Here is a 23,146-nt window from a genome sequence, read left to right as displayed (position 1 = left end):
CATTTCTGGTCATCAGTATGTAAATGTACATTTCTTAAAATTAATACATGCTGTGTCTTTCAACCTGGAGACCATCAGAGGTGATGACACACTAATTATGGGAAGCAGAGCTTCCCTCTTACTGGCTGATGGGCCCTGAAGTTGTGTGTAGCAAAATGACAGGACAATCTTGCAGTAACACTTTCCCATTGAAGAGAAGGGGGTTTGATTGTGATATATATTAGTATCTAGGAATGAATAGTAAAAGAGGAGCAGTTGGCTACTTGCTTATAAGGGAGTTATGAAGTATTGGATTTGGAAAAACCTGGTATTTATAAAGCAGAATAGAATGGAAGCCTAAACCTAGCATTGTTTCCTTAGCTCCCTGAATTAACAGAGCCCGATTGAGACACACCCCTGGCAACAGGAAATTCAAGGGAAAAAAAGTAAACAACTTGGGCTAGGATGAGCTGACTCCCTTAGAGCAAAGGAGAGGCAGCCCCCATTATCAAATACCATTTTTTCCCGGGGCTTTTTGCAACTTGCAGTGTTCCTGCCCTGGCATGGCTCCTTATTATTTTGATACCAACCTCATTGTATTTTCACCAACTTATTACCTGAAATGATGATACAGCCTGTCCACTTGCTGTTTTCAGGCTGTGATATATTTTCTTAGTAATTTGGTTTTAAAAATAAATAAGGTTTAATTCCCCCCTCCCCACCACAAAAAGGTTTGCCTTATTCATTACTAAAGAATGATAGATCACTTTTTAGAAGTATGTGATGTTTTCTAACTACATTTTTGACAAACTAGGCTTTTAAAATTGCCATTTATGATCATTCTTGCAATACAAACTAAAGCTAAAATCCATTGCTGTTTAGGTTTATAAAACAAGTGCCATTCATTAGAGAAAAGATAGAATACTTCTTTTCTTTTTCTTTCTTCTTAGAAGAGTTTTGTATAAAGAACATCTTTTAAATATTTGAGATACTTTTCACCCAGAAGAGGTGTTGTTTAAATTGGGGTTTGTGACTAATTTGTTTCAATTAAAAATACTTTAATATCATTATCAAATTCCTCTTAGATGATATGATCTCTGTTACCATATGTGGTAGTTTGCTCTACATACTAGCTATTTAAAACAGATGTAAGTAAAACAAGATTTGTTTGGGAGGAATAGGGTTTCTCCAGAGTAAAGAATACAGAGACCAAATGGAAACATACTTGCTTCACTGCACATGGTTTCTATACTTGGCTGTGCTGGCTTACCATTTTATGGTTACCAGATTTACATCCTTTGAAATTATGGACATTGGATCAAATCCTCATGTTGGGAAACACTCTAAGGTAACATTAAATGAGCATGTGATTTGAATAACCTACAATTTTCACACAGGTTTTGATGACCAAAGTCAAAATATTTTCCATAAAATACTGTAAATTTGCTAAAATTTATACAAAGCTCCTACAGTGTAATAATACAAAGAAACTTTGTTTACTGAAAAAAATCTAAAATATCTTTTTTTGGGGATTTTATTTTAAACAATTTTTTAAGTTTGTATTTTTATCTTATTTATTTAAGCTTGTTTTCTGTTTTTTTTATATATAATTCTAAAAAAACAAAAACAAAAAAAACGAGATACATGTGCAGAGCATGCAGGCTTGTTACATAGGTATACGTGTGCCATGGTGGTTTGCTGCACCTATTGACCCATCCTCTAAGTTCCCTCCTCTCACCTCCCACCCCCCAACGGGCCTTGGTGTGTGTTGTTCCCCTCCCTGTGTCCATGTTTTCTCATTGTTCAGCTTCCACTTATGAGTAAGAACATGGGGTATCTGGTTTTCTGTTCCTCTGTTAGTTTGCTGAAGATGATGTCTTCCAGCTTCATTCATCTCCCTGCAAAGGACATGATCTCATTCCTTTTTATGACTGCATAGTATTCCATGGTGTATATGCACCACATTTCCTTTATCCAGTCTATCATTGATGGGCATTTGGGTTGGTCCCATGTCTTTGCTATTGTAAATAGTGCTGCAATAAACATACATTTGCATGTGTCTTTATAGTAGAATGATATATATCATCTATCATCATCTATCAAAGGAAGCTTTGAGTATATACCCAGTAATGGGATTGCTGGGTCAAATGGTATTTCTGGTTCTAGACCTCGAGGAATCTCCATACTGTCTTCCACAATGGTTGAACTCATTTACATTCCCACCAACAGTGTAAAAGCATTCCTATTTCTCCACAGTCTCGCCAGCATCTATTGTTTCCTTACTTTTTAATAATCACCATTCTGACTGGCATGAGATGGTGTCTCATTGTGGTTTTGATTTGCATTTCTGTGATGATCAGTGATGTTGAGCTTTTTTTCATATGTTTGTTGGAGGCATAAATGTCTTCTTTTGAGAAGTGTCTGTTGATATCCTTTACGCACTTTTTGCTGGAGGTTTTTTCTTGTAAATTTGTTTAAGTTCCTTGTAAATTCTGGATATTAGACCTTTGTCAGATGGGTAGATTGTGAAAATTTCTCCTGTTCTGTAGGTTGCCTGTTTGCTCTGATGATAGTTTCTTTTGCTGTGCAGAAGGTCTTTAGATTAATTAGATTCCATTTGTCAATTTTGGCTTTTGTTGCAATTGCTTTTGGTGTTGTTGTCATGAAGTCTTTGCCCATGCCTGTGTCCTGAATGGTATGGCCTAGGTTTTCTTCTAGAGTTTTTATGGTTTGGGGTTTGACATTTAAGTCTTTAATCCATCTTGAGTTGATTTTTGTGTAAGGTGTAAGGAAGGGATCCAGTTTCAGTTTTCTGCATATGGCTAGCCAGTTTTCTCAGCACCACTTACTAAATAGGAGATCCTTTCCCCATTGCTTGTTTTTGGCAGGTTTGTCTTAAGATCAGATGGATGTAGATGTGTGGTGGTATTTTTGAGGTCTCTGTTCTGCTCCATTGGTCTATACATCTGTTTCAGTACCCGTACCATGCTGTTTTTGTTACTGTAGCTTTGTAGTATAGTTTGAAGTCAGGTAGCGTGATGCCTCCAGCTTTATTCATTTTGCTTAGGATTGTCTTGGTTATATGGGGTCTTCTTTGATTCCATGTGAAGTTTAGAAATAGTTTTTTTCTAATTCTGTGAAGAATTTCAATGGTAGTTTGATGGGAATGGCATTGAATCTGTAAATTACTTTGGGTAGTATGGCCATTTTCATGATATTGATTCTTCTTATCCATGAGGATGGAATGTTTTTCCATTTGTTTGCATCCTGTCTTATTTCTTTGAGTGGTGGTTTATAGTTCTCCTTGAAGAGGTCTTTCACATCCCTTGTTAGCTGTATTCCTAGGTATTTTATTCTCTTTATAGTAATTGTAAATAGGAGTTCATTCATGATTTGGCTCTCTGCTTGTCTATTGTTTGTGTAAAGAAACATCTCACAGATACTAAAGAAATATGTCATCAGTTCAACTCACTGATGGGGTAATTTTTAAATGAGCTATAGTGACTGACATGATATATTATCAAAGAAGTTCATTAAAATTATAGAATTGTAGAGCTAGAAGATTCTTAGAAGGTCTATAGTCACTATGTTAGCAGATTCTTAGATTAGTCATATTTGACTCAGCAAGTACAGTGTTGTATTTGTATTAGGTTCTTTTTGTTTTAGTTTCTTCTTTATATTTGTATTCTTGAATTTGTATTAGTTTTCTTTTCTTTTTTTTGTGAGACAGGGTCTTGCTCAGTTGCTCAGGCTGCAGTGCAGTGGCATGATCACAGCTCTGTAGCTTTGACCTCCTGGGCTCAAGCAATCCTCCCACTCAGTCCGCTAGGTAGCTGGTACTACAGGTGCACACCATCATGCTTGGGTGATTTTTTTTTTTTTTTGTATTTTTTGTAGAGACAGGGTTTCAGCACGTTGCCCAGGCTGGTCTCAAACCTTGGGCTCAAGTGATCCGCCTTCCTGGGCCTCCTAGAGTGCTGGTATTACAGGTATGAGCCACCACACCCAGCTTGTATTAGTTTTCTCTTGCTGTGCCACAAATTACCACAGACTGTACAGCTTAAAACAACACGTATTTATTATCTTGCAGTTGTGTAGGCCAGAAGTCTAGGTACAGTGCCATTGTATTCTCTTCTCAGGGTTTCTCTAGACTGAAATCAAGGTGTTGTCCAGGGCTGGGCTTCTTATTTGGGACTTGGGATTTTCTTCCAAGTTCATTGGTTGTAGGCAGAATTCATTTCCTTGAAAGCTTATGACTGAGCTCCCCATTGTCTGCTAGCTGTCAAATCTCTGACTTCCTCTCCTGCAACCAGCCAGAGAAAACTCTTTGTTTTTAAAGGGATCATGTGATCAGGTTAGGCCCCCCTCGATAATATAGATTTTGCCCTGTAATATAGTTTTGGAGTGATATCTCATCATATTTACAAGTTCTGCTCACATTCAAGGAGAGGAGATTTTACAAGGGCATGGCTCATGGGGAACGAGTTATCTTTTGCCTGACACACACACACACACACACGTGTGTGTGTGTGTGTGTGTATATATATATATATATATATATATATAAAGCAATGACTGTAACTTTACGGTCTGCAGGATTATCTGTATCTAGGAAATCTGCCTTCTGAACAGTGGTCAGAAGCTCTGGCTTGTCTGGTTATTGCCATCTATTCCTACTTCATTTTACTCACATACCCCTGGCCCTAATGTGCTTTTTGGGAAGTAGGCAATACTCTCTCATGCTTGTCTTTGGCTTAGTGGTGCCAATATTCCAGGCTTAAACTTCTCCTCTCTCCTTTATTCTCACACTGGAGACTACTTCAATGTTCATGGCAAATGTACACACTCTAGTTTCATAGTATTTAAAGTAAAGTGACTATATTTCCTACTTATAAGACAATTTTTGGCTCAAAAATTTGTACAGAAATACACTTTTTAAATAATTTTCAGGCACAGTTTCAAATACTCACTAAATTGCTCCTTTCCTATTTTTCCTGTAACGCACAAGAGTGTATGTCCCTTGATCTAGTCCCAGAAAAGGTTTCCAGGAAGATTTCTGAGAAAAGCACATATGTGACATTTTCTGAAATGAACTCGCTCAGCAACATGTACTTTTTTCCTTTTTGTTAATGTCCCCATATTTGAGGAAAAGGTAAAATTTTGCTTACGTGTATAACTTGCTTCAATTTTTCACACACATTTTCTAAGAATGTGCATACTGACGTTGGTGGGTTATGAAAGGGATTAATACCCCTTTTGGCCTATATTTATTGGAAAGACCAAGTTACCAGGGTTCTTTGAAGAATTCAGACAAATACATCTGAATATTTTCCATCAAACGGGAGGTAGAGGATCAAGCATGGATTTGCTCTTTATAGCACTTCTGGCAAGAGGCTTTTGGAATAAAATTTATGTATTCCTTCTCAAGTTGGTTAACCGCAACATCTGTTTGTCTCCATTGGCCTTTGGCCATTGACCTACTGTCTCCCATAGAAGACGCCCACCATCACTCTTACGACCAAATGTTGATGGGAAACAAGCAGTTCCCAAGTGATTTTAGTCATGGAAATAGTCATAAGCCAAAAGCGTGGCCTAATTATATCATCTAAATTCATGGAAAAGGGAATTAATTTTATATTTTTTCTGATTTTGGGGACTGAATTATTAATAGTACCAACTTATTTGGACAGAAAAAGGCCAAGAGATTTAGACAAGAACACAGTAAACAGACCCTTCTCATTCAATATAGCATGGGACATGTAGATTTACTTTTTGACTACAGGAACAGCTAGAGGAATCTAGGTGATTTTTCCAAACTTAGGAAATGAAGGTTTAACTAAAATTAAATATATCTGTATGTTTATACATTTTTGAGATAAAACACGATTTTCCCTAGTTTTTTAAAAATGATTTTTTCTAATTTCTAACAATAGCTTATAACTTTACTGTACAATTATTGCTACTTCGAAAACAGATTTGCCACTGTTAGGCAGAACAAGCAAAGGTTCAGGAGAGGCCAATGCCTGTGAGACCGTGGTACCAGGATCTTCCAGTAACAACTTGGAGCCTGCCAGGCTATGCTTTGATCAAGGGCTGTCTCAGTGTTGGTACCTCTTGATGCCTAGTCCTGCTTTGTCCTGGCCAGCCATACCCTGTCCAGCTGTGAAAGACCATTCAGTTTCTGCTTTTTCTTTAATTTTTAGATTTTTTTTTTGTTTACCTCAAATTATTCCAGTTGCATGATAGCAAAAGTAAGGTCCCTTTAAGAAGCACTGGACTGAAAATCCAGCTTCTGCTGTAAAAACTCATCTCCTCACTCAAGGCATTTTCCTTCTGATTTCAGAGGTGAGGTGCTCAGATGTGCTTTTGCCCCCAATCTTAGCCTCTTCTCCTATTCATTTGTTGCCCATTCTATGCTTTCAATTTCTGCTGTAGCCACTCAGTCTTCCTCTGTTCTGGTCTCAAGGTGAGAATTTTCTGCTACCCTTGTGTCTAGTGACACCTCCCAGTTTCTGGCACATATCTCTTTTCTCTGGTTCTCTCTTAAGACCTTGGTTTGTCTCTGGCCCAATTCAGGCCACGATTTCTACCCACCTTGACCTTTGCCATGGCTGGAGCTGTATCTGATGACACTGTGTTAGCTGTATCTTATCACACAAACCTGTGGGAACAAGAGATGTAGTATCTACCCACAAGGAATCTACAGACTAGTGGAAATAGCAGACCCTCATTAATTAATTATTAGCACTAATTCTTCATCCTTGTAATCCTAAAATTTTTAAAAATTTGAGAACAATTTTTTTTTCTGTCTAGTTTGGGTGTTGGCTATTCCTAGATATTATGGTACTTACTTGTTTACATGAAGGCTGGTCTGTAACCTGGCTGCACCTCTGCTGGGGGGTGCTCACTTTGGTCCCTAACTTTTGGGTCAATAGGAAGAAGTAAGACATTGAATGAATAAATTTGACCTTAAGCTGCTCTTTGCCGTGGAAGAGTCCTGGCCCCTTGTGTTTGACTGTCAGTGGTTCTTTACCCCATAAAAATTTTCGTCCCTAAGAAAATGCTGCCATGTAACTGACTCTACATGCTGAACCAAGAGAAATTAAGAAGAATAAACCTAATTTGCTTCAGAAAAGAATGTTTCAATATAGAGGAATTATTTCTTATTTTAACCTTAATAATTTTGCATGTAACATTTTCTGGAAAATAGATAAGTGTGCGGAGTCTTAGTTATATTTATAGTAAAATAAAATATAGCAAGGTTAACGGAATTGTCCAGAGACCCACAACAAACAGAGGGCAGATCACAGAACTCCACACTCATACTCATGTTCTAGCCATTAGGCCTCTTGGCCTCTCTTTGTTCTATTTGCCAAGGTATGACCAGAGCAGAAAACATCCTCAACCAATTAGGCAGGCTCCCCATCTGGTGATTAGCCTTGCTGTGAAGACATCTTGTGTATTACCACATTTGCGACTGCAATTGGAGCTTTATTTACCATTGGGGGTGTATAGCTCTTTCCAAGGAAATGACCTTCTAACTGAGCCAGGAGGGGCTGGGCTAAGTTTTTTTCAGCCGGAAATTACACATTACATATTTAGTATGTTTGGTCACTTTAGATCTGTATGAGGCAGGGAAGGAGAATTTTATGCATTACAAAGTTCCTAAAAATATTTACAATCTTGTAAATCAAAGTGGGTTTCTACTGGATTTAGCTTTATGCAAATCTTTATATTATGTCTGGGCTTTCAGTCTGATTTTAGAATAGTACTATTACAGTATTTTAACTTTTATTGAAAATCCAGGCTTTTTAATTTTTTTAATTTTTAATTTTTGTGGGTACATAATAGGTGTATACATTTATGGGGTACATGAAATATTTTGGTATAGGCATGCAAAGCATAATAGTCATAACATGTAGAATTGTGTATCCATCCCCTGAAGCACTTGTCCTTTTTGTTACAATTAAATTATAGTCTTTGAGTTATTTTTAAATGTACAATTAAATTATTTTGATGACAATCACCCTGTTGTACTATGAAATACTAGGTCTTATTTATTATTTCTATCTTTTTTGTACCTATTAACTGTCTCAATCTCCTTCTCACTACCCTTCCCAGCTTCTGGTAACTATCCTTTTATTCTCTCTCTCTATGAGTTTAATTGATTTCATTTTTAGATGCTACTAGTAAGTGAGAACGTGAGATGTTTGCTTTTCTCTGCCTGCCTTATTTGACTTAATGTAATGAATTCCAGTTCCATCCATGTTATTGCAAATGACAGGGTTGGATTTAATTTTCTTTTATGGCTGAATAGTACTCCACTGGATATAAGTGTCACATTTTCTTTATTCATTCATCTGTTGATGGACACTTAGGTTGCTTCCAAATCTTGGCTATTGTGAACAGCGCTGGGACAAACATGGGAGTACAGATATATCTCTTCAATATACTAGTTTCCTTTCTTTTGGGTAAAAACCCAGCAGAAGGATTCCTGGATCATAAGATACCTTTATTTTTAATTGTTTTGAGAAAACTCCAAACTGTTCTTCATAATGGCCTTACTAATTTACCTCCCCACCAACAGTATATAACGGTTCCCTTTTCTCGATATCCTCGCCAGCATTTGATATTGCCTGACTTTTCTTTTTTTGAGATAGGGTATCACTCTGTCACCCAGGCTGGAGTGCAGTGGTGTGATCTCAGCTCACTTCAGCCTTGACCCTGTGGGCTGAAGTGACCTCCCACCTCAGCCACCCGAGTAGCTGGGACTACAGGCATGTGCCACCATGCCTGGCTTGCCTGACTTTTAGATAAAAGTCATTTTAACTGGAGTGAGATGATATATCATTGTAGTTTTGATTTGCATATCTCTGATGATCAGTAATGTTAAGCACTTTTTCTTATGCCTGTTTACCATTCATATGTCTACTTCTGAGAAATGTCTATTTAAATTTTTTGCCAATTTCTAAATCAGATTATTAGATTTTTAAGTTTTATGAAGTCTAGAAATTTTAGAGTTGTTTGAGCTTCTTATGTATTCTAATTATTAATCCCTTGTCAGATGAGTAGTTAGCAAATATTTTTTCACAATCTCTGTGTTATCTGTTTACTTTGTTGATTGTTTGCCGTGCAGAAGCTTTTTAATTTGATGTGATCCCATTTGTCTGTTTTTGCTTTGTTTGCCTATGCTTGTGGGGTATTACTCAAGGATTTTATTTTGCCCAGACCAATACCCTGGAGAGTTTCCCCCGTGTTTTCTTCTAGTAGTTTCATAGTAGTTTGAGGTGTTAGACTTAAGTGTTTAATCCATTTTGCTTTGATTTTTGTATATGGTGAGAGAAAGGGATCCAGTTTCATTCTTCTGCACATAGATATCCATGTGGATATTCAGTTTCCCCAGTACCATTTATTGAAGAGACTGTCTTTTCTCCAGTGTATATTCTTGGCACCTGTGTCAAAAACGAGTTCACAGTAGGTGTGTGGACTTGTTTCTGGGTTCTTTATTCTGTTCCATTGGTCTATGTGTCTGTTTTTATGTGAGTACCATGCTGTTTTGGTTACTGTAGCCCTTTAGTATAATTTGAAGTCAGGTAATGTCATTCCTCCAGTTTTGTTCTTTTTGCTCAGGGTAGCTTTGGCTACTCAGGGTCTTTTGTGGTTCCATATAAATTTTAGAATTGCTTTTTCCATTTCTGTGAAGAATGTCATTTGTATTTTTATAAAAATTGCATCAAATCTGTGGATTGCTTTGGGTAGTATGGACATTTTAACAATATTGATTCTTCCAGTCCATGAACATAGAATATCTTTCCAATTTTTTGCATCTTGTTCAATTTCTCTCATTATCATTTTATAGTTGTCTTTATAGAGATCTTTCACTTTAATGGTTAATTCCTAGTTATTTCATTTTATTTGTGGCTATTGTAAAGGGAGTACTTTCATTATTTCTTTTTCTGATTGTTCACAGTTGTTATATAGAAATGCTACTGATTTTCGTATGTTGATTTTGTATCTCGCAACTAGACTGAATTTATCAGTTTGAATAGTTTTTTTGGTGTTGTCTTTAGTTTTCTCCAAATGTAAGATCATATTATCTGCAAAGAAACATAATTTGCATTCTTCGTTTCCAATGTGGATGCCCTTTATTTTTTTTTTCTTGTCTGATTGCTCTAGCTAAGACTTTCCTTACTATGCTGAACAACAGTAGTGAAAATGGGCATTCTTGTAATGTTCCAGATCCAAAAGGAAAGGCTTTGATTTTGTCCCTGTTCAATGTAATACTAGCTGTGGGCCTGTCATATATGGCTTTTTAAATGTTGAGTTATGTTTCTTCTAAACCGAGTTTTTTGAGGATTTCTATTATGAAGAGATGTTAAAGTTTATCAGATGCTTTTTCAACATCAGTCAAAACGATCATATGTTTTTTGTCCTTTATTCTGTTGATATGTAGTATCACCTTGATTGATTTGCATATGTTGAACCATTCTTGCAGCCCTGGGATAAATCCCACCTGGTCATGATGAATGATCTTTTTAATGTATTGTTGAATGTGGTTTGCTAATATTTTGTTGAGGAGAAAACCTAGACTATTTCAATGTGTTTATGCTTAGCTATCATGCCCAAATCAATTTAGTACATTGTTTAAAGATTCCAGATACTCTAAATCTGGCAACCAGGAAAGAAAACAGCCATAAAGCAACGGATATTTAGATACTAATATTTCCCTCACGCTTTCTTTTCTCTTCCTTATTTCATTTCTTTACTAATTTGTTGATTATTGGCTTATGACGTATTGAGGCCTCAGTCTATAATAACCATTTTTGTCTGATGTACAGGTCTACACATTTTATTTAACTCTGTGATGGCAAACTCCTGGTACTTTTGTCACTCTCTTGCCTCTTAGGCTCATGGCAGATATCACTAAACAGTGACAATATTCTTTGCTACTAACCTGTGGATTTGCCCTCAGGGTCCTTCTTAATACAGTAGTGTATGCATTATCAACCTATAGAAGTGGCTTATAAGTTTAAGTCTGCTAGCTTTTTCTACTCTTTTAGCATTCTTAAACGCTGTTTAATTAGATATGAAAGAAGGAAATGAGAAGTTAAATATGGACTAAATGTGATAAAAGAAAATCTTTGTTAACATAGGATATCAGTGAGTCTGATGAAAAGGCTTTAAAATGCTCTAGGAAGTATTTCTGCCCGGGATGTTTGAATTAAACAGTCTCCCAAAGTAGATCATTCTCCTTTTGTTTGAATATTTTCAGAAATGATAAATATACTTTTTGTTGTTGTTGTTGTTTTGAGACACCCAGGCTGGAGTGCAATGGCATGATCTTGACTCACTGCAACCTCCACCTCCCGGGTTCAAGCAGTTCTCCTGCCTCAGCCTCCCGATTAGCTGGGATTACAGGCACCCACCACCACACCTGGGTAATTTTTGTATTTTTAGTAGAGATGGGATTTCGCCATGTTGGTCTCAAACTCCTGACCTCAGGTCATCCGCCTGCCTCTGTCTCCAAAAGTGCTGGGTTTACAGGCATGAGCCACCATGTCTGGCCTAGAAATAATAAATACACTGTTTAATGAAATAGCTTATTCTATGTTTGAAATTTCTTAAGTTTAGAAAATTTTATGTTGAACTGAAATTTCTTTTTCTATAACTTATACCAATTTTTCTTGTATTCCTTCAATGGAAAACAATGTTTTTTATGTTTTGTGTTTTTAAAATTAAGGTGTCATTTGTTTAAAATAGAATAAAATATAGAGGTCCTAAGATTTCAGTTTGATGACTGTTGAAAATTGTGTACACCTATGTGACGACTACCCAACATAAGATGTAGGACATTAGTTTCATTCCAGAAAGATCGCTATTCCTGTTTCAAGTTAATTTCCTGCTCTTCGTACCCTAAAGGCAATCATTTTCTTACTTCTGTCACTATTGATTAGTTTTAGTGATAATAATAAAAATGGACTTATACAGTATGTATTATGTCATATGTATATATAGATGTGTTATAACAGTAAGGTTGTTACGAACATTTCTGTAAAAACTTAAAGGAACATATGTTTTCATTGCTTTCGGGTAAGTATATAGGAATAAAATTGCTAGGGCAGAGGTTATGTTTAACTTCTTTGGAAACAGCCAAACAGTTTTCCAGAGTGACAGTACCCTTTTGCATTCTCACTAGCAATGAATGAGTTCCAGTTGCAACATATCTTGCTAGTCATTTAAATATAGCCATTCTAGTAGTTTTGAATCTGTGTTTCATTCTGGTTTCAATTTGTGTTTTCCTGGTGACTATACATTTCAGCAGACTGATAGAGTTATTAACCCTTTAAAATAAATGTAAACTTCCCAACTCATTTTTATCTAAGCTAGTACTAATTTAAATCTCCCCTCATGTGTGCTATTGTTTGAAATAAAACGTATGACATTAAATTTACTTTGATAACATTAGATATTATGTATGATTTTCACCTATTAAGATAATTTTAATTTTGTCATTGTATTAGTTACAAATATGTATTATAGATCTCTGGCTAATTTAACCCCAAATACCTGAAATACCTGGCTTTATGTCTGTACCACTACTTCATATTGAGGGACAAAGCTATGAGTAGAATCCTGTACTTCCTCATTAGAAGAGGCATTTTAAATTAATAGTGACTCTTGAGAGTCACTATTATTACAACCTGCTTGTAAAACTTCTGAATTTTTTCATCAACCCATATTACTATATCTCATTGATTAAATGCTTATGAGGGATTTGACAAATGACTTAGCAGTGTCAAAATCTGCTAAACTATAAGAATATGCTGTTCTAATATCCTAAAAATGCTATAAAGATGGAGATTATTTCAGATAATAGCTCCTAATTATTGCAAAGCCATGATATAACAAAGAGATCACTAGACTTATAATTGTAAATATTTCATTTTCTAGCTGGATTACCAGGAAAAGTCACTATATTTATCTGAATTCTATATTTCACATCTGTTAAATGGAGACAGCAGTATCTATTTTGTCAACATCATAGGGTTGTTGTGATTATCACACTAGATATTGTGATTATCACACTAGATATTGTGTGTAAAGTGTTTTGTAACTGTAAAAAAAAATACATGTATAAGATATTAAATGCTTTTATGTTGATGTCTCCAGTTTATAGCAGAGTGTTTGCACATAATAGGTGCTCTAACAAAAGTAGCTTTTGTTAAATGATGGCTGGGTGAACAATATCGCAAAGCAATTTTGTTAATAAACAATTATAGAAATTGTTAAATATCATATCAATATTAATACAAAAATTCCTGCTCCACTTTAGTAAAAGTCACATTTGTTCATTTATAGTCTTTTGGAATCCCTCATATTCTTTGTGACTACTTGTCATAAATGTCAACAAGTTTGACATCACTCAAGCAGGTACTTGAAGGGGCCCTAGCAACAAGTCATTTATGGCAGAATTCCATTTTTACAAATATCATGGGCTTGTCTTCTTACTCCTTATTATTGAACTCACCTTTAATTTGAAGACCATTTTAAAAATAAATATTTAAGCAAAAATTTCTATTTTTCTTGATCTTGAGTACCTGCTCATTGCTATTTGTTACCTTTCCCAATATCATTAGGTGGTAGTTTAATTTCTTTGTTTGTTACTGCTCTGAACATTTTTAACGTGCTTGACTGATTTATTTTAATCCTGCTATTACATGTTTTCCCCAAGTCTCAGGCCTTATCTGATTTCCTGTCGCAGTAGCATTTGACACAGTGGACCATGCCCTTTTCCTTGAAACTCTTCATCATCACTGTGTGGGATCCCCATTGCCTGATTCTCCTCCCACTTCACTGTCTGTTCCCTCTAAGTGTCCTTAACTGCTTCTTTTTCATCTCCCTCTATGAGACTATCAGAAAATTTATTACCAGAAATCTTGTAGAACAGGAGTGAGTGGAATGATATATTAAAAGCAGTAAAAGAAAAAAAATCTATCATATAATGATAAAATGGTCAATTCAACAGCAAGTTACAACAATTACAAATATACACATGCCCAACATCAGAGCACCTAAATATATAAAGCAAATACTAAAAGTTACAAAGGAGATTGACAAAAATACAATAATAGTAGGATACTTCAGTGCTGTACTTTTAATAATAGACAGAACATCCAGATACAAAATCAATATAGAAACAGCTAACTTGAACAACACTATGCACCAAGTGGACCTAACAGACATATGCAGATCTTTCCATCCAACAGTAGAAGAATATATATGTTTTTCAAGTGCACGTGGAATGTTTTCTAGGATAGATCACATTACATCACAAAACAGGTCTGATCAGTTTAAAAAGATTAAAGTCACCCCAGTTATCTTTTTCAGCCACAATAGAATAAAACTTAAAACAATAACAGTAAAAAAATGACAAAATTCACAAATACATTGAAACTAAACAACACACTCTTGAACAAGCATTGGGCAAAAAAGAAAATATAGTGGAAATGTAAAAAGTATGTCAAGATAAATGAGAATACAACCTACGAAAACTTATGGATGCACAAAGGCAGTACTAAGAAAAAAGTTTATAGTGGCAAACACTTAATTTTAAAAAATAGAAAGTTTAAAACTTAAATTTAAAAATATTTTAAATTAAAAATCAGAAAAAAATTATAAAGATGACAGTAGAAATATGTAAAATGCAGAATAGAAAAAATTTGAAAAACCAAGGTTTTTTTGAAAAGATAAACATTGACAAACCCCTAGCTACACTAAAAGAAGATTCAAATAGTTAGAATTAAAAAAAGAAGAAATTATAAGAGATGACTCATAAATAAAAGAATGATAAGATCTCCTCTTGGCTGTTATGAAAAATTATACTCAAATAACCTCGAAGAAATGGATAAATCTTTAAAAACAAACAACCTACCAAAACTGAATCGAGAATAAATGGAAGACCTAAACAGATCAATGATAAATAAAGCAATTGAATAAGTAGCCAGAAACCTTCCAAGAAATAAAAGTCCAGGAACAGATAGCTTCATTGGTGAATTCCACCAAATATTCAAAGAATAATTAATGCTCATTCATTTCAAACACTTCCAAAAAAGTGGAAGAGGGGGAATACTTCCAAACATATTTTTATGAGGCTGGCATTGTTCTGATACAAAAGCCAGAAAAAGATAACACAAGCAAAGAAAACATAGGCCAGTATTCCTGAACATAAAAGCAAAAATTCTCCACAAAATACTAGCAAACCGATTCCAATAACACGTTAGAAAGATAATGCACTTTGCATATGCTGAATGATTCTTGTATCCAGGGATAAATTTCACATGAATCAAGTGAGACTTAGCCCGGGGATTCACGAATGGTTCAACATATGCAAATTAATTGATATGATACGTCATGTTACTATAGCAAAAAAAGCACAAAATTTCAATTAATGCAGAGAAAGCATTTGATAAAATTCAGTATTTGTTAATGTGTGTCATGTATGTATGTATATATATATGTACTATATATACATATATATGTACTATATATACATATATATGTATATATGTACTATATATACATATATATGTATATATATGTATTTGTACTATATATACATATATATGTATATATATGTACTATAGATACATATATACGTATATATGCATATGTACTATAGATACATATATACGTATATATGCATATGTACTATAGATACATATATACGTATATATGTATATGTACTATAGATACATATATACGTATATATGTATATGTACTATGATACATATATATGTATATATGTACTATAGTACATATATGTATCTATGTACTATAGTACATATATGTATCTATGTACTATAGATACATATATGTATATATGTATATGTACTATAGATACATATATGTATATATGTATATGTACTATATATACACACTATATATGTAGTTAGAATATATATACATGCTATATGTATGTAATTATATATACACACACTTTATATATATGTAGTTAGAATATATATGCACGCACATTTAAATTACATATATAAATGTTAAGAGTCTGTGTGACTCTTAATAAAATATGTATAAAAGAAACCTACATGAAACAAATAAAGGCCATATAAGAAAAGCAGAGAGCTATATAACATCATAATCAATGGAGTAAAACTGAAAGCTTTTTTTTAAGATTAGAAAAAAAGTGAGGATGTCCACTCTTACCACTTCATTCAACATAGTACTGGAAATTATAGCCAGAGTAATTGGACAAGAGAAATAAGTAAGTTATTGAATAAAAAAGAAAGTAAAACATATGCTTGCAGATGACATGAGTGTATATGTAGAAAACCATAAAGACTCAAGAAGAAACTATGAGAACTAAATAAATGAAGTCAGTAAAGTTGTGGGATACAAAGCCGACATGGAAAAATCAGTAGTGATTTTATACACAAACCATGAGCTACCCAAAAAGGAAATCAATAAAATAATTCCATTTATAATAGTAACAAAAAGAATAAAATAAGGTACAAATTAAAGAAGTTAGAAAAGTATACAATGGTAATTGTAAAACATTGATGAGGGAAATTAATGAATACACAGATAAATGAAAAGACATCCAGGGTTCATGGATTGGCAAAACTAATACTGTCAAAATGTCCATCTTATACAAAGTGATCTTCAGATTTAATGCAATCCCTTATCAAAATCCCAGTGGCATTCTTTACAGAAACAGGAAAACAAATTCTAAATTTTTTTTTTATTTTTTTATTTTATTATTATTATACTTTAAGTTTTAGGGTACATGTGCACAATGTGCAGGTTTGTTACATATGTATACATGTGCCATGTTGGTGTGCTGCACCCATTAACTCGTCATTTAGCATTAGGTATATCTCCCAGTGCTATCCCTTGCCCCTCCCCCCACCCCACAACAGTCCCCAGAGTGTGATGTTCCCCTTCCTGTGTCCATGTGTTCTCATTGTTCAATTCCCACCTATGAGTGAGAACATGCGGTGATTGGTTTTTTGTCCTTGTGATAGTTTACTGAGAATGATGGATTCCAGTTTCATCCATGTCCCTACAAAGGACATGAACTCCTCATTTTTTATGGCTGCATAGTATTCCATGGTATGTATGTGCCACATTTTCTTAATCCAGTCTATCGTTGTTGGACATTTGGGTTGATTCCAAGTCTTTGCTATTGTGAATAGTGCCGCAATAAACATACGTGTGCATGTGTCTTTATAGCAGCATGATTTATAGTCCTTTGGGTATATACCCAGTAATGGGATGGCTGGGTCAAATGGTATTTCTAGTTCTAGATCCCTGAGGAATCGCCACACTGACTTCCACAATGGTTGAACTACTTTACAGTCTCACCAACAGTGTAAAAGTGTTCCTATTTCTCCACATCCTCTCCAGCATCTTTTGTTTCCTGACTTTTTAATGATGGCCATTCTAACTGGTGTGAGATGGTATCTCATTGTGGTTTTGATTTGCATTTCTCTGATGGCCAGTGAAGATAAGCATTTTTGCCTTTGTTTTTTGGCTGCATAAATGTCTTCTTTTGAGAAGTGTCTGTTCATGTCCTTCGCCCACTTTTTGATGGGGTTGTTCATTTTTTTCTTGTAAATTTGTTTGAGTTCATTGTAGATTGTGGGTATTAGCCCTTTGTCAGGTGAGTAGGTTGCAAAAATTTTCTCCCATTTTGTAGGTTGCCTGTTCACTCTGATAGTTTCTTTTGCTGTGCAGAAGCTCTTTAGTTTAGTTAGATCCCATTTGTCAATTTTGGCTTTTGTTGCCATTGCTTTTGGTGTTTTAGACATGAAGTCCTTGCCCATGCCGATGTCCTGAATGGTAATGCCTAGGTTTTCTTCTAAGGTTTTTATGGTTTTAGGTCTAACATGTAAGTCTTTAATCCATCTTGAATTAATTTTTGTATAAGGTGTAAGGAAGGGATCCAGTTTCACCTTTCTACATGTGGCTAGCCAGTTTTCCCAGCACCAGTTATTAAATAGGGAATCCTTTCCCCATTGCTTGTTTTTGTCAGGTTTGTCAAAGATCAGATAGTTGTAGATATGTGGTGTTATTTCTGAGGGCTCTGTTCTGTTCCATTGATCTATATCTCTGTTTTGGTACCAGTACCATGCTGTTTTGGTTACTGTAGCCTTGTAGTATAGTTTGAAGACAGGTAGCCTGATGCCTCCAGCTTTGTTCTTTTGGCTTAGGATTGACTTGGCGATGCGGGCTCTTTTTTGGTTCCGTATGAACTTTAAAGTAGTTTTTTCCAATTCTGTGAAGAAAATCATTGGTAGCTTGATGGGGATGGCATTGAATCTATAAATTACCTTGGGCAGTATGGCCATTTTCACGACATTGATTCTTCCTACCCATGAGCATTGAATGTTCTTCCATTTGTTTGTATCCTCTTTTATTTCATTGAGCATTGGTTTGTACTTCTCCTTGAAGAGGTCCTTCGCGTCCCTTGTAAGTTGGATTCCTAGGTATTTTATTCTCTTTGAAGCAATTGTGAATGGGAGTTCACTCATGATTTGGCTCTCTGTTTGTCTGTTATTGGTGTGTAAGAATGCTTGTGATTTTTGTACATTGATTTTGTATCCTGAGACTTTGCTGAAGTTGCTTATCAGCTTAAGGAGACTTTGGGCTGAGACAATGGGGTTTTCTAGATATACAAACAAATTCTAAATTTTTATAGAACCGTGATAGAACTCTAATAGCCAACTCAGTCCTGAGAAAGAAAAAGCTGAAGGCATCATACTTCCTGTTGTCTAAATGTGTAGCCAAAACTACGCTAATAGAAATAGAATGGTACTGGCATAAAAACAGACATATAGATGAATGAAATAGAATAGACAGCCCAGAAGTAAATGCACACATCTGTAGCCACCTGATCTTTGATAATCGTGCTGAGAACACACAATAAGGGGAAAGGATAGTCTTCAATAAATGGTATTAGGAAAACTAGATACCCACATGCAGGGAAATAAAATTGTACTACTATCTCATAGTATCTACAAAAACCAACTCAAAATGAATAAAAGACTTAAAGATAAGACATAAAACTTAAAAACTACTAGAAAAATACGCAGGGAAAAAGGTTCTTGACATTGATTTTGGACAGTTATATTTGGATGACACAAGAATCACAGACAGAAGGAATGAAATAGACAAATTGGATTGCGTCAAACTAAACTTCTGCGCAAAGTAAATAATCTGCAGAGTAAAAGGCAACCTATGGAACGAAGAAAACATTTGGAAACCATATACTTTATAAGGGATTAATATTCAAAATACATAAGAAACTCAGTGGCAAAAAAGCAACAGATTTTTTAAAATGAGCAGAGGGTGTGAACATTTCTTAAAAGAAGACACACAAATGTTCAACAAGTGTTGGAAAAGGTGCTCAGCATCACTAATCATCAGGAAAATGCAAGTCAAAGCCACACTGAAATATCACTCCAAACTTGTTAGAATGATTATTATCAAAATGATGAAAAATAACAAGTGTTGGCAAGGATGTGGAGAAGAGGGGACCCTTGTACACTGTTGGCATGAATGTAAATTAGTTCAACCATTATGAAAAACACTATGGAAGTTGCTCAAAAATTTAAAAATAGAACTACCTTATGATCCAGCTATCTTAGCTCTAAGTATAGTTTCAAAAAATATAAAATTATTATCTGAAATAGCTTGTTCTACCCTCATGTTCATTAAAGCATTATTCACATTGGCCAAGATACAGAAACAACCTAAATGTTCTTCAATCAATGAATGGACTACATTTAATATGTACTACTATATATACACATATATATGTATATGTACCATATATACACATATGTATGTATATATGTATATGTACTATATACACACATATATATGTATATACACACATATATATGCACACTATATATGTAGTTAGAATATATATACATGCTATATGTATGTAATTATATATACACACACTTTATATACATGTTAGAATATATATGCACACACATTTAAACTACATATATAAATGTAATATATAGGTATATATGTGTATTACACATATATGTATGTATATATATATAAATGCAGTGTATATGTATATATGTAGTATATATGTGTATGTATAGTAGTATATATAAAATGTCCATTCATCTATTGATGGACGTTTAGGTTGTTTCTATATCTTGCCTACTGTGAATAATGCTTTAATGAACATGAGAGTAGAACTAACTATTCCAGATAATAATTTTATATGTTTTGGATCTATACCTAGAGCTAAGGTTGCTCTAACAGTGTGTGTGTGTGTGTGTGTGTGTGTGTGTATTCTAACTGCATACACACACAATCCACGCAGTATGTTAACATTCCACCGTAAAAAAAGGAAACTTTGTCATTTGTGACAAGGTGGATGAATCTGAAGGACATTATGTTAAGTGAAATAAGCCAGACATAGACAAATACTGTATCATGTCACTTAGATTTGGAATCTAAAATAGTCAAACTCATAGAAACAGAGGTAGAATGGTGGTTGCTAGAGACTAAGAGGGGGAAAAATTAGAAATGTGGGCCAAAGGGTATAGACTTTCAGATATGCAGTAGGAATAAGTTCAGGAGAGCTAATGTGAATATTGAAATTTCCTAGGATGGTATCATGTTTTCACCACAGACATAGAAGAGAAAATGGTAACTCTGTGAGAAGATGGACATGTTAATTAGCTTGTGTAAACCAAAAATAAAATTCTAAGCCTCTTAACCAACTGATGGACCCTCCCTCTTGGCCAAAGGGACCCCAAAGAAACCTGTTCAGGCCATGATGGGAAGGGGGCATCTGACATGCCTTGGTATATCCTCTTCCCTTTGGAATTTAGGCACAACTGACCAGCTTTAACATTAAATAGAGATCTTAAAACTGACAAAACACTTCTTGTAGCAATACAATACCAAATTCCAACCTTATGCTGGTGAAGCATCACATGACAGATAGGAGGCCCTGCAGAGGATCAAAGTATTTTACCCCTAAATGTATTTCTTTGACATATTTTGAAATGGCCCTGCAAAGCTATCTCTTGTCGGGGAAATTTGCATTCTGTAGACAATCTCCTTCTCTTAAAAAGTCTTTTCTGGAGAGACTGACATCTGTTAAGGTCCAATAAGAGACATTTACCATCTGTTCTTTCTGAAGCCTGTCGGTGGCTTCATCTACAAAAAAAAAAACATTGACTTCCTTTCCTTATTTAACTCAATTATTTCTTTATGCTGAGTTCAACTCTTCAGGCAAAGCTTAATTCTTTCAACCAATTGTCAATCAGGAAATTTCTGACTCCACCTATGACCTGAAAGTATTTAGTTTGAGATGTCTGCCATTCCAGGGCTAACTAATGTTACATACCTTACATGTATTGATTTATGCCTTTGCCTGTAACTTCTGTCTCTCTAAAAGGTATAAAACCAAGCTTTAACCCAACCACCTTGGGCGCATGTTCTCAGGACCTCCTGAGGTGGTCACAATCCATAGTTCTCATATTTGGCTCAGAATAAACCTCTGCAAATATTTTACAGACTTTGGGTTTTTTGGTCAATGCTTGATTGTGCTGATTATTTCACAGAGTCTATGTATGTGAAAACATCAAGTTGTATACCTTAAATATATATAATTTTTAAAATTTGCCAATTATGCCTCAATAAATGTGAGGAACAAAAGAGGTTACAGTGTGATGAATTTAATAAACTCCTTTTATAACAAACATTTAAATAACTTTTGGTGTATAAAATGTTGCTATTTTTACTGAATATGCATGAAAATTTTTCGATTAAAATATTTATATATGTAATTTGAACAGAAAAATAGAATTTTAACTTTCTTTAGTTTTGATATAAATGCTTTAAAATAGAAACTGCAACTTTAAATCTTAATCCCGATTTTTTCCAGAATTTGACTTGAAGTATCTTAAAGAGGAATATCTTGTAGCATAGTTCGAAGTCGGGTAGTATGATGTCTCCAGCTTTGTTCTTTTTGCTTAAGATTGTCTTAGCTATATGGGCTCTTTTTTGGTTCCATGTGAATTTTAACACAGTTTTTTCTAATTCTGTGAAGAATGTCAGTTGTAGTTTAATGGGACTAGTATTGAACCTATAAATTACTTTGGACAGTATGGTCATTTTCACGATATTAATTCTTCCTATCCATTAGCATGGAATGTTTTTCCATTTTTTTGTGTGTCCTGTCTGATTTCCTTGAGCAGTAATTTGTAGTTCTCCTTGAGGAGATCCTTCACATCCCTTGTTAGCTGTGTACCTAGGTATTTCAATCTCTTTGTAGCAATTGTGAATGGGAGTTCAGTCATGATTTGGCTCTTTGCATGCCTGTTGTTGGTGTGCAGGAAAGCTAGCAATTTTTGCACATTGATTTTGTATCCTGAGACTTTGCTGAAGTTGCTTATCAGCTTAAGCTTTTGGGCTGAGACAGTGGGGTTTTCCAGATATAGGAACCTGTCATCTCCAAAGATAATTTGACTTCCTCTCTTCCTATTTGAATACGCTTTCTTTCTTTCTCTTGCTGGATTGCCCTGGCCAGAACTTCCAATAATATGTTGAATAAAACTGGTGAGAGAGGGCATCCTTGTCTTGTACTGGTTTTCAAGGGGAATGCTTCCAGCTTTTGCCCATTCAGTATAATATTGGCTGTCATCTATGGATCTTATTAATTTTGAAGTATATTCCTTTAATACCTAGTTTATTGAGAATTTTTAACATGAAGGGATACTGAATTTTATCCGAGGCCTTTTCTCCATTTTTTGAGATCATCATGTGGTTTCTGTCTTTAGTTCTGTTTGTGTGATTAATTATAATTATTGATTTGCTTATGTTGAACCAACCTTGCATCCAGGGATGAAGCCAACTTGGTTGTGGTGAATAAGCTTTTTGATGTGCTGCTGGATTCAGATTGCCACTATTTTATTGAGGATATTTGCATCAATGTTCATTAGGGATATTGGCCTGAAGTTTTGTTGTTGATGTATCTCAGCCAGGTTTTGGTATCAGGATGATGCTGGTCTCATAAAATGAGTTAGGGAGTAGTCCCTCCTTTTCAATTTTTTGGAATAGTTCCACTAGAAATGGTACCAGCTCCTCACACCAGTTAGAATGGCGATTATTA

The 23,146-nt window shown here is 34.8% G+C and overlaps 1 long non-coding RNA gene across 1 annotated transcript in view; it reads left to right on the top strand.

Moving 5' to 3' along the window:
- The window catches only part of LOC105738982, a 635,360-nt gene that overhangs the window by 218,195 nt on the left and 394,019 nt on the right, over positions 1–23,146 (top strand). The gene's annotated exons all lie outside the window — the stretch shown is intronic.

This window comes from Nomascus leucogenys, chromosome 3, assembly GCF_006542625.1.
Source record: "Nomascus leucogenys isolate Asia chromosome 3, Asia_NLE_v1, whole genome shotgun sequence".
NCBI lineage: Eukaryota > Metazoa > Chordata > Mammalia > Primates > Hylobatidae > Nomascus > Nomascus leucogenys.
This window is presented reverse-complemented; position numbering and strand designations above follow the sequence as displayed.